General features: G+C 39.0%; 1 pseudogene; it reads right to left on the bottom strand.

Annotated features, from left to right (window-relative positions):
- Positions 1-2,233: 2,233 nt before the first annotated feature.
- On the bottom strand, positions 2,234-2,770 carry LOC118846069 (annotated as a pseudogene).
- Positions 2,771-10,515: the final 7,745 nt, after the last annotated feature.

The following is a 10,515-nucleotide window of genomic DNA, read 5'->3' on the forward strand; positions in this document are numbered from 1 at the left end:
AGGTGATAGTTGCACCAGATTCTGCCCTTGTCGAGCCTCATCTGGAACATTGTGTTCAGTTGTAAGCATACTGTAAAAAAGAACTTTAAGAAGCCAGAGAGTAATCAAAGGAAGGGAACCAGATATTGAAAGACCTTGAGTTGATGACATCTAAGAATTGATTTGTTGAAGGAACTGGATATTTTTTTGACCTTAAGAAAGGAAAAGAATTCGTGGAGGGCATGATAGTTGTGATCAGGTATCTAAAGGGTTGTCATGTGAACAAGTGTTATATTTAGCACCAGAAGACATAACTAGGAGAAGTGGGCAGAAATTACAAAGAGGCCAATTTAGGCTTAATTTCAGGAAATAAACATCCTAATGAAAAGAACTGCTCCATGGTAGGATGGCTTGTCTCAGGAGTTAGTGGATTCGTCTTGCTTGGAGACTTGCAGAAAAATACCATACAGCTGTTGTAGTGTTACAGTGAGGAGCTCTTCGTATTTGGGTTGGGGTAGATGGCTACTGAAATTCTGTGGCTTCTCAAATTCTGTGATTCTATTACAAAGTAATTAGGAAATTATGCACCAGTCTCTAGAATCTAATAGTGAAGTGGCAGAAACATATGAGTCATATATAGCCATAAAAGTGTGCATACAAATACAGAACTGGAGTATATAGAAATATTAGAGTTGATGCTGTGGATAGAGACCTGAATTTGGTGTCAGGAAAACTTGAGTTAAAATATGTCTTTAGACAGCTAATAGCTATGTAATCCTCAATAATCAAACCTATTGCTGCCTCAGTTCCCTTATCTGTAAAATGGAGATAAAAATAACACCTACCTCCTAGGGCTGATGTAAGGATAAAATGAATTAGTACCTTTCAAGTACTTTGCAAAACTTTAAGTAATGAATAGGTATCAATAATAATTATATATTATTACCATAAAATTATTATGGTGATGATTGGATGATTATACTGATGATGATTTTTCAAAAAGGAAATTAACCAATTGATTGAAGTGACTGGAGCTAGAAAGGGCTCACTTACAATAAAGTAATGCTGACTTTTATTCAATCCTGTCATCCATGCTAATGTACCTCCAGCCTATAGATCAAGAGTTAGCTAATTTCTTGTGGCAAGAGCCATTCTGTCTGTGACAGTAAATACCACCAATAGTTTCTTTCAACTGTTGTTTTTCTAGTTTATTGAAAACTTAAAATTTACTTTATTTGACTGCTGTATGCTTATTTGTGCTGCTATGGGATTATATTGTGAAAAAGAGTATTTTCCTCTCATATATTCTCAGTGCTATACTCTATTGCCCTACAACTCCCCAATAAGGCACTGCATTTTTAGAAATTATTTATTATGGTTTGTTCTTTGACTTATCCATTCTTTGGAATTTGATTGTTTAGTTTCCAATTAATTTAGTTTATATTTCTATGGCTCTTTGTTGAATAGAATTTTTATTGCATTATGATCTGAAAAAGAAACATTTAATAATTCTGCTTTTCTGCATTTGGCTGTAAGGTTTCTATGCTTTCATGGTCAATTTTTGTGTAGGTGCCATGTACCACTGTGGGGAGAGGGGAGGTACCTTCCTTTCTATTCCCATTCAATTTTCTCCAGAGGTTTATCATATCTAACTTTTTCTAAAATCTATTCATCATCTTAACTTCTTTCTTCTTATTTTTTGGTTAGAATTTTCTAGTTCTAAGAGGGGAAAGTGGAAGTCCCCCACTAGTATAGTTTTACTGTCCATTTCCTCCTATAACTCATTTAACTTTTCCTTTAAAAATTTGAATGCTATACTTTGTGGTGCATATATGCTTAGTATTTCTATTTCTCCGTTGACTTTTTTTGGTGTAAATGGAAGTTTATTCCCAACTCCTCACTTCCTTTCCTGAGGAAAACCACCTTATATTTACAGTCCAAGGAATCTAATACAGGCAAGAAGTTGATAAAACTGGTGGTAACACTCTTGAGGGAGGGGAAGGGGGACAGGGAGAAAGAGCTGAGAATTTCTTTGACCAAACAAAGACAGCCTTAGAGCAGTCATCGCAGTCATCAGTGTACCTGCTCCTGAGTCATGTGTTCATTTCCACCTGTTACCTGAGAGGGAACAGCACTGTGACAGAGATTAGAGCTACTGGTCTAAAAAAAAACAACCAATAAGGACTTCAATATTGTCCTAGCCTTCCTGTGAAGCACCTCAGAGTCTGCACCCAACTCCTCTCCACTCAGGGGGTCAGGGCCTCCTGGGGGTCGCTCCTTGGGCCCCACCTCCACCTCCCTACCAATGCCCTGAGGCCCAAGGGCCCTGCCTCTTAAGCTGAGGGGTATATGGAGGGGTTCAGGGTAAAAGTTGTCCCAGACCAGGAGGAGCACCTGGGGGCTGGTAGCCACCCTCATTAGGGTCCAAGGGGTCCTTGTTGAGCAGTAGCCACACAGCTGGCACATGTCAGTATACAGTAAGTGGGTCCAGACCAACCCGGGTCACTACAGGGACCCAGGTATCCTCTGTCTGCTGGAAGTGCAGTTTGGTGAGCTGATACAGGCCAGGCAGGTGGTACTTCAGAATCTCTGCTTTGCCTGTGGCACGGCCTGCACCAGTGAACACTATTTACCCGATGGATTTGCTTTCCAGGTGGCCCAATGCAAAGCCCAGGAGATTATAGATCTTGCTGCCATCCCAGACCCACATTTCTAAGGTATCTGGAGGCAGACCTGGCACTGCGGTGACCAGTGGTTTCTCTACAGAGTTCACCTTCTGGAAATTATGCATGGCTGGTCCAGGGACCTTCACTGTGCCTCCACATATTCTGTCCGCCAGGGACCTCTCACACTGGGGAATCAAGATCTCTATTGCTTATTTCTTTTAGGAAGATGTAGTTCCCTTCCTTATCTCTTTTAATTAGATCTACTTTTAGTTTTCCTTTGTCTGAGATCATGATTGTTACCCCTGCTTTTTTTTAATTTCAGCAGAAACATAGTAGATTCTGATTCAGCCTCTTAATTTTACTCTGTGTCTCTGCTTCAAAAATGTTTCTCGTAAATAATATATTGTAAGATTCTGATTTTTAATCTGCTATGCTATCTGCTTCTGTTTTATGGGTGAGTTCATCCCATTCACATTTACATTTATGAACTGACTATTTCCTTCCATCTTATTTTCCCCTCTGTTTTGCTTTCTTTCTCTTTCCTTTCACCTTGTCCCTCCTCAAAAGTAAGAGTTTTTTCTGACCATTGCTCACCCATTTTGCCCTCCCTTTGATCAGGCCCCACCCTTTCTCTTATCCCCTTCTACTTCCCTGTATCATACACAAATGAGTATGTATGTTTTCCCTCTTTGAGCCAATTCTAATGAGAGTAAGCTTCAAGCATTGCTCATCACCACCCCCACCATCTTCCCCTTTACTGTAAAAGTTCTTCCTTTCACACCTCTTTAATATGAGATAATTTGTCCTATTTTATCCCTCCCTTTTCTCTTCTCCCAGTATATCCCTCTTTCTCTTAAATTTATTGATTTTCCCTTACCTTTATTTTTTAATCATTACATCATAGTCAACTCTATGTATAGTCCTTCTAATACTGATAAAGGTCTTAGGAATTGCAAATATCATCTTCACATATAGAAATGTAAATAGTTTAACCTGTTTGAATCCCTTATGATTACTCTTTCCTGTTTACCTTTTTATACTTCTCTTGAGTCTCCTGTTTAAAAGTCATATTTTCTATTTAGCTCTAATCTTTTCACCAGGAAAGTCCTCTATTTCATTAAATTTCCATTTTCCCCTTGAAGGATTATACTCAGTTTTGCTGTGTAGGTTATTCTTGGTTGTAATTCTAGCTCTTTTGCCCTCCAGAATACCACATTCCAAGCCCTCTGATCTTTTAATGTAGAAACGTCTAAATCTTGTATTATCCTACCTTTGGCTCAACAGTGTTTGAATTATTTCTTCCTAGTTGCTTGAAGTATTTTCTCCTTGCTTTGGTTGCTCTGGAATATGGATATAATGTTCCTGGGAGTTTGGGGGGGGGGATCGTTTTTAGGAGGTGATTTATGGATTCTCTCAATTTATATTTTACTCTCTGGTTTTAGAATACCAGGGCAGTTTTACTTGATAATTTCTTGAAATATGATTTATGAGCTCTTACTTTAAAAAAAATAATGGCTTTTAGGTTGTCTAATAATTCTTAAATTATCTCTCCTCAATCTGTTTCCCAGGTCAGTTTTTCCAAAAAAAGATATTTCCCATTTGTCTTCTATTTTTTCCTTTTTAAAAAATTTCATCTTATTGTTTTTGGATGTCTTCTGAAGTCACTACCTTCCACATGTTCAATTCTAATTTTTAAGAAATTACTTTCTTCAGTAAGCTTTTATAGTCCTTCTCCATTTGGTCAATTCTGCTTTGTTAAGGAGTTCGTCTCTTTAGTAGATTTTTGTACCCCTTTTACCATTTAGCCAATTCTGTGTTATTCTCTTCAATTTTTTTTGTACCTCCTTTACTAAGCTGTTGAATCTCTTTTCAAATTTTCCTGCATCACTCTTATTTATTTTCTCATTTTTTCCTCTTCCTTTCTTATTTGATTTTTAAAATCCTTCTTGAGCTCTTCTAAGAATTCTTGGGGGCCTATAACCAACTCACAGTTTTTTCTTTGAAGCTTTGCATGTTTTGACATCATTGTCTTCTTCTGGGTTGCTGCCTTGATGTTCCCTGTCACCATAGTGACTCTCTATGGCCCGATTATTTTTTGTTTTGTTTCCTCATTTTTCCAGCCTATTTCATGATTTGTAACTTTATGTTCAATTTAGACTCTGCTCTCAGGGTGGAGAGGATACTGTCCCAACCACCAGGTTTTTGAGGTTGCTATTTTCAGATCTAGTTCTGGGGGTTCTGTAAGTTTTTGGTTCATCCAAGGTGGTATGATCTAAGGAGAGGTATGGTCACTATTCTCATGGCCTGTGCTTGTAGCAACAATTTGGCTAGCAACTGCTGTGGGGGTGAAAGCCCAACACAAGCCCAGCAGCAAGAACGCTGCCAGCACAGGTTCTTTGATCAGCTTTACTAAGGAAAGTAACATTAAGGTGTTTACAATCTTATTTCAATCCAACATACAAATATCATTCACTTAGTTCAGGGGAAAAAGCAAGCAACCTGAACTTCAGAGCAAATGCAAACAAATTACAAACATACATTATAAACAGACCAAATCACAATTTATAGTTACCAAAAATCCTCAACATCTGAATTCACAAGCCGGGGAGGTCGACAACGGCTGGCCCAGAGTCACGTGCCACTCCTCCTGTGGCTCAGAGTCCCAAGCAAATAGCTCTGTTCTCTGTTTTTATACACTCTTTAGCTGTCATCAGACATCATCTGAGTGACCAGAACTTAGGCTTCTACTATTGGCTCTGGTCTTAGCAGCTCCCCTTAGGTCCCTGACAGCTTCACACCCACATAGCCTTAGCACCTAGTAGATGGGGATTTGGGCCTGGGACTTTGCACTTAGTAAGGCTCAATTAAAGACACTTAATTAATTTATCATTCTAAAACAGTAAAAAAAGCCACAGCTGAATTGATATTACAGTGCTCTGCTCTGTAAGTTAGCACAAGTACTTTTCTCCACCCTGGAACTATGACCAGGGCACCTGCTCCCCTGTGGCAGTAAATGTTTTTTTGTTCCTTATGGCCCTGGAATTGTGACTCATGCTCCTGCTTTCCTTCAATCACAACTGTCAGTGCTCCTTTCTGTTTTAGACTTAAGACTAGGCCCCCTGATCCCCTGTGAGTGATCACAAGCACTCTTCTTCACCCTAGAATTGTGACCAGGGCCCCCACTCCACCATGACCACAAGTGCCAGTTTACTAGTGCTCCTCTTCACCCTGGGACTGTGACCCAAACCGTTTATAGGTTATGCAACAGAGTCCTGCACCCAGTGCTGGCAAAGGGTCCCTTGTAACCTTCTGTCCACTTGTCTGACATCCTCATCATCTGCAGCTGAGACCTCTCAAAGCTGTGGATGCTGCTGCTGCTGATGCCACTACCCCCAAAGCCTGCTGCCACTGAGATCTTTCCTGCTTACCTCCTGAGTTGTTTTGGGCTGTAAAATTGTTTTACCCTGACCTTTTGTCAGTTCTGCTGCTCTAGATTTTTATTTGAGGTGTTACTTTAAAATTGATTAGAGGGCAATTTGGGAGAGCTCAAGTGATTCCCTGCCTTTATTCCTTGATCTTGGCTTTGCCCCCTTTTCCACCACTTTTTACATTATGTTCTACTTATCAATCATGGTCATAATACTCTTTATTCTGCCTCATCCTTTTCTATTTCACTATGCCTTATTTTCTGAATTTTATTCTTCTGTCCACATGTTGATACTGGACATAGCCCAAGGCTGAATCATGCAGCCTTTATTCTTCTCCATTTATATTAAATCCTTCTGGGAGCTCAGTAGTAGCATCATCTTTGTTACTGCCTCCATAAGAATCACTTCCAGATCTGTATTGTTAGTCCTAGAAATCAGCATTATTTATTTCTCACCAACTCACAAATACCTTACTTCTCATGTTTGTGTTTCTTATCAGGTTAGCCCAAACTGTGATTAGAAAGTATGTAGTACATTTGGTTCTTAGTCCTAAATTTTCAATGCATATTTCTGGATGCAAGCTTTTTTTTTTTTCCCAAAGTGAATTAGAACTTAACCCCTAACTCTTTCAGGCTTGTTGTCAGATTGTAGTACCAATTTTTATGAAGTGATCAGTGGACAACCATGTACCCTTCTGTATATTTCCACCTTCATGATATTTTTAGGGGATATTTGTTCTGGCTGAATGTTCTACACTAGCTTTTGGAAAGGGCAACTCAGAAGAGAGAGCCTCCCTGGGAAATAGAAGGATATTGCCAGCTCAGGAAAGATACTGGAATTTTATCAGGATTATTATTACTTTGTGTTTATAAATGTGTGCATGCATGTATATATGCATATATTTATGTGTATGCTACATGCATATGTAAATAGAGACATAGACACAACTTAATTAGCTTTATGTTCTTACTGGGAATAGGACAGAGACAAGGATGTAGATAATTTGAGTTTGTTGCTAAGGTAAATACCTAAGGTAGGATTCCAGCAGGAATGTGGTGTCTTCTTCACTGAAACAGCTTGGGAGGATACCCTTGAAGACTATGAATACACAGCCTAAGCAAAGTGGGAATCAGAATACCTGTGCCTGCCCCAAGAAGCAGCAAATAGGAGCTAAGAGAAGGAGGTCAGGGGAACAGCTAGATGCATAATAGTTTACAGTGCTCTACAGTCTTGGCCTTAGTATTTTAACTTAAGGAGCTTTGACCAAGGTCCTTAATTATTGAGGGAGGGTAGGAGGGAGAGAGGGAGAGAGGGAGAGGGAGAGAGAGAGAGACAGAGACAGAGACAGAGAGACAGAGAGAGACAGAAACAGAGAGAGAGAGAAGGTAGGGAGGAAGCAAGCAAGCAAATAAAGAAAACCCCATTTTATATGAGCAAAAAGTTGGACACAAAATGGATACTCCCTACCCAAGGGAATAGCTGAACAAATTGTGGATTGGAATACCATTGTGCTTTAAGATATGATGAAAATAAAGTATTCAGAGAAAAATGAGAAGGCTTATGTTGTGTTGTCTTGGTATTGTCAAAAAGTTTGAGATGCTAGAGATGAATGCTTGTTACTTTTAGGTAGGATTTAAATCAGTATTTTCCTCCTTGATCACCTGGGTGTTTGCCCTGACTGTATGACTGATGGGGTAGGACTTTGACAAGCTAAGGCCCTCCAGCCCTTAGGGATCATGAGGAAGGGAAGCAGCAAATTCAGTAGCTGATCTGGGAAAGCCTCTAACATTGAAAGTTGGAGCAGGAGTGAGTACTATGAGATTCTCAATCAGACTCCACACCTAGGGTTTTGTGGATGACTTATCTTTGTTTTGTTTTGCTTTGTTTTACTTTTCCTAACCTTTTAAAAAACTTATTAAGTTGACAATTGTGATAAATGTGACTAATACTTGCTTTAGTAATCTGCATTCCATTGCTCAAATGCAACAGAGAGGCAAATGGGGAGATTCCAGGAGAGATTTAGAACACTGGCATTTGAAGGGGTATTTTAATTTTTACTATCCTGCAGGCTGAGGGCTTATAACTGAAAGAGAATTATTGACTCATTTTTATATCTTACCCGCAGAATCAAAAAACTTATACCCAGCTTCTAGGCCATGAAGAAATGAGGAATGTTGAGTAGTGAATTATTAGACTTATATCTTTATTAATACTTGTGGTATTAACTGGAAGTAGTACTACAAATGTGGTTCTTAGACATTCATTTATTTAGTTATTTTACTCATAGCATAATTTTATTTTTTGTAATGAAAAATCAGTACACTATGGGAGTGACATTAGACTCAAACATGCTTCAACGTAGGTTCCATTTAATTCCCACTATACTGAGTAAAAATTCCCAGCACACTGGTTTCCATAGGGATAAACATTGAAAGAGATCTGGAAACTGTTGGAGGAAATGAGGGACCTTTACCACTACCATAAATGAAAAGCTGACAAACCCATCAGAAGATGAGTTAGTTATCTTAGGCTGGAAATACTAATCTATATCTTAGAATTGATCCTGGACATCAAAAGTAATTTGAAGACAAACCCAAAACATTAGCAGTTGTCCAAGCTGTTGAAAGGAACTTCAGTGGCATTTAGATACTAGGAGCTGCCAGAAAGGTTGTTTCCAAAAGTTCTTGCTAATTGGAAGCTTCTAACCTCTCCCAAAAGGAGATGGAATAATCTACTCCTTAGCTGAGAGTGTTATATCAGCCTCCCTCTCCTTTTTTGTTCTTAATTTACATTGCAGGGACGTCTTAAGTGGGAAAAGAAAATAATTCCTCACCAACTTTCCTGGTGGGACTGGAATCCTACAAAGTCTGTAGGCATAGCATGTATGTGATACAGTTGACAGAATGCTGGGCCTGCAATCAAGAAAACCCAAGAACAAATCTGACCTCAGATATTTACTAGCTATGTGAAGCTGAGCAAGTCATTTAACTTCTGTTCCTCAATATCCTTGACTATGAAATGGGAATATTAATAGTACCTACCTCAAAAATTATCATGAAGATGTGGCCTATGTTGAATTGCTTGCCTTCTTAGGGAGGGTGAGTGGGGAGGGAAGAGGGGAGAGAATTTGGAACTCAAAGCTTTAAAAACAGACATTCAAAAACAACAACAACAACAAAAAATTTTTGCATGCAACTAGGAAATAAGATACACAGGCAATGGGGCATAGAAATTTATCTTGCCCTACTAGAGAGGAAGGGAAAGAGGGATGGGAGGGGAGTAGGGTGACAGATGGGAGGGCTGACTGGGGAATGGGGCAACCAGAATATATGCCATCTTGGAGTGGGGGGAGGGTAGAAATGGGGAAAAATTTTGTAATTCAAACTTTTGTGAAAACCAATGCTGAAAACTAAATATATTAAATAAATTTAAAAAAAGAAAAAAATTATCATAAAGAATAATTGATATTATGTTTGTAAAGCACACTTTTCTATTCAGTTGTTTTTCAGTCATGTTCAACTCTTTATGACCCTATTTAGGATTTTTTTGACAAAGGTACTGGAATGGTTTGCCTTTTCCTTTTCTAGGTCATTTTACAGATGTGGAAACTGAGACAAACAGGGTTAAGTGACTTGCCTAGGATTATACAACTAAGATGAGTCTTCCTGACTTCAGACCCAACACTCTATCCACAATACTATCAGATACATAGTAGAACCTTTCTAAATTGTTGTTCCCTCTCTGTCCCTCCATAGAGGTAGTTTTTTTTGTATATGTATGTGTAAATATACATGCATATATGTGTGTATGTGTATATGTGTGTATGCATAAATATATGTGTGTACATATATGTATGTGAGTGTATGTAGACGGAGGGCACAGGGTGAGCTGAATATGAGGAGATGATACCTAAAAAGTAAAATTAAGTGTTGAGAGGAATGTACTGGAAAAAAGAGAAAGGGAGAGGTAGAATGGAGTAAATCATCTATCATAAAAGAGTCAAGAAAGAGCTTTTACAGTGGAGGGGAAGAAGGGGGAGGTGCCTGCTACAGGGAATAAGTGAGCCTTACTCTTATTGGATTTGGCTTAAGGAGGCAATAACATACACACTCAATTGGGTATGGAAATCTGTCTTACCCTACAGGAAAGCGGGGGTGGAGGGGGAAGAAGGGGATAAGAGAGGGGAGATAATAGAAGAGATGGCAGATTGGGGGAAGGGGCAATCAGAAGCAAACACTTTTGTGGAGAGACAGGTCAAAGGAGAGAATAGAATAAATGTAGGGTGGGACAGGATAGAGGGTATTATAGTTAGTCTTTCACAACGTGACTGTTATAGAGGTGTTTTACATGACTGCATATGTATAACCTGTATCAAATTGCTTGCTTTCTCAGTGAGGATGGGTGTGGATGGAGGAAGGGAGAGAATATGAAACTCAAGGCTT

Source organism: Trichosurus vulpecula, chromosome 1, assembly GCF_011100635.1.
Source record: "Trichosurus vulpecula isolate mTriVul1 chromosome 1, mTriVul1.pri, whole genome shotgun sequence".
Classification (NCBI taxonomy): Eukaryota; Metazoa; Chordata; class Mammalia; order Diprotodontia; family Phalangeridae; genus Trichosurus; species Trichosurus vulpecula.